We start from the raw sequence: 2,500 nt of genomic DNA on the forward strand, positions 1-2,500 counted from the left end.
ACGGTGGGGGGCCGGCCCTGTGCCCGGAGGCTCCTGGCTCTGTCTCCGGTGGGTGCCTGGCAGCTGCGGCAGCGAGGGCGGTGCGGTAGGAGGAGTTGGGAACGGATGGGGACCGGGGGGACGTTAGTTCCCCTGGGGAGCCTGTCCCAGCGTGGGAAGGGAGCGGGACCCTGGCGGAGCGGAGTCTGAGCGAGAGGCCTGGCACTGTGGTCTGGCTGGCTCCGGCTGCGTGGGGCAGCTGCCGGGGTGCGGGATGGGGGCCGGGGGGGCTGCAGCTGCTTTGTCCCACGAGGGAAACAGCTGGAGATGGACGAAGCGATTGACGAATGAGCGTGAATGAGGTATTTTAGTGCTAATTAGTTATGTCTAGGAGGCGTGATTTTAGTTTTAGTCGTTTGGTTGGTAACAACGGGATGGGGATGATAATAATAATAACAATCCAGTAAATAATGGGCGGTCAGCAGAGCGGGGGAATTTTGGAAAAGAGTCCGTTAGGATGTGTCCTGCCACATTGGAAAGATATTGGGGGTCCCCGGAGGAAATGGAAATAAGAAAACTTTAGTTAAACGTTGTAATCGGTGGTGGCTGTTATAGAAATTGGAAGATGAGGAAAAATGGCTGAATCATAATATTTATAATAGAATAATACTTAAGGTATAATTATAATGCTTCTAATACTTGTAATGGACTTGTAATACTCTATTTTGCAATCGGGGCTGTTTCTTTTAATTTCTTTCTGAAATTACAAACGGGATAAGGTGGTATATGCTGCTTCAACTTTGTTCTCGTGTTTTTCTGAACAGTGAACGTGCCGTGACTCGGGGGAAAAGGGAGTTGCGGCAGGCGGAGATGGCGATCGCCGACCCACGGACCACCTGCCCTAGATACGCCCCAGACCCCAAAAAAAGAGGCGGAGGAAGAGAGCTGAGCGTGCGAAGGAATTTCCATGTAAAGCGAGAGGAAATGAACCGATATTTAAGAATGCGTAAATATGTAATGAATGATGCGTGACCGTAGCGTGTAACGAGTTTTGTGCCCAGAAGCCGGGTGTGCCGGCTCGGAGGAGAAATCCCCCGGGCACCCAGGGCTGCGATAAAGAGCGGCGCTTTCTAAAACTCCAAAAGGAGTCTGGGAAGGTTCGGTTTTCCTTTTCGGGTGCCAGCCCCCCCCGCAGGCGCGGTGTCTAGACTGGCGCCGCCTCCGGCGCGCCAGTTCCTTAATGGTTAATTAACAATGAGACTGTACAGACTGGCGCAGTGTACGGAGTGGCGCCGCCTCCGCCGCGCCAGTTATTTCCTAGTCGGTTCCCAATGAGTGGGTCCGGGCCGCATAGCGGGGCGCCGGCGGGGGCGGGCGGACTGGCAGGGGCGCCGGCCGCGCATGCGCAGTGCGTAGGCTGAAGCTGCCGGGGCGCGCATGCGCAGTGTAGAGACTGGCATCGCCGCTCTCGCGCATGCGCAGTAGTAAAGACGGGCGCGGTGCTCACTGCTGCCGCCTGGCGGACCGATCGCGGTACTGCATGGGGGCGCCGCGGAGGCGCCTGCGTGCTCGGCGTTGCCGTCTGCCGGTAACGGCAATGCGGTGCCGCAGTGCTTGCGCGGTGCCGCCGCCCCGCTCGCTGCCGCCGCCCCACGTGCTCGGTGCCGGCGGGCTTTCGGCAGCGAACCGCCGAGCGTCGGCGCCGGCGCCTCCCCCGCGGAAGCGGCGGGAGGTGGGGGGGGCAGAAGCGTCGGGAGGGGGGGCGCACAGAAGCGGCGAGCGGGCGGCGCTCACCCGCGGGAGGCGCCGGCGCTGCCGTTCGGCGGTTCGCTGCCGTAAGCCCGCCGGCACCGAGCACGTGGGGTGGCGACACCGCGCAAGCACTGCAGCACCGCATTGCCGTTACCGGCAGACGGCAAGGCGGGGCACGGAGACGCCTCCGCGGCGCCCACATGCAGTACCGCGATCGGTCCGCCAGGCGGCAGCTGTGAGCACCGCTGAGGGCCGCCGCCCCCCCCGCATGAGAAGGCGGCGCCAGTCTCTACACTGCGCATGCGCGGCGGCGGCGTCAGTGTGCACAGCAGCTGGCCAATCGCAGAGCCGTTTGCGGGGAGGGGGCGTGGCTATGCAGATGTGAGGAGCGGCGGGCCAATCGCAGAGGCGTTTGCGGGGAGGGGGCGCGGCTATGGGGGCGCGCGGGGAGGGGGCGTGGCTATGCAGATGTGAGGAGCGGCGGGCCAATCGCAGAGGCGTTTGCGGGGAGGGGGCGTGGCTATGGGGGCGCGCGGGGAGGGGGCGTGGCTATGCAGATGTGAGGAGCGGCGGGCCAATCGCAGAGGCGTTTGCGGGGAGGGGGCGTGGCTATGGGGGCGCGCGGGGAGGGGGCGTGGCTATGCAGATGTGAGGAGCGGCGGGCCAATCGCAGAGGCGTTTGCGGGGAGGGGGCGTGGCTATGGGGGCGCGCGGGGAGGGGGCGTGGCTATGCAGATGTGAGGAGCGGCGGGCCAATCGCAGAGGCGTT

General features: G+C 63.2%; 1 long non-coding RNA gene across 2 annotated transcripts in view; it reads left to right on the forward strand.

Moving 5' to 3' along the window:
* The first annotated feature begins 297 nt into the window (after positions 1 to 297).
* LOC147528499 (uncharacterized) overlaps positions 298 to 2,500 on the forward strand; it is a 131,784-nt gene continuing 129,581 nt past the window's right edge. For both annotated transcript variants that reach the window (XR_015222225.1, XR_015222226.1), the window contains exons 1-2: positions 298 to 341; positions 804 to 985. This is a non-coding gene — a long non-coding RNA (uncharacterized LOC147528499). The remainder of the gene's footprint in view (positions 342 to 803; positions 986 to 2,500) is intronic.

Source organism: Tauraco erythrolophus, chromosome 6 (genome assembly GCF_009769465.1).
Source record: "Tauraco erythrolophus isolate bTauEry1 chromosome 6, bTauEry1.pri, whole genome shotgun sequence".
NCBI lineage: Eukaryota > Metazoa > Chordata > Aves > Musophagiformes > Musophagidae > Tauraco > Tauraco erythrolophus.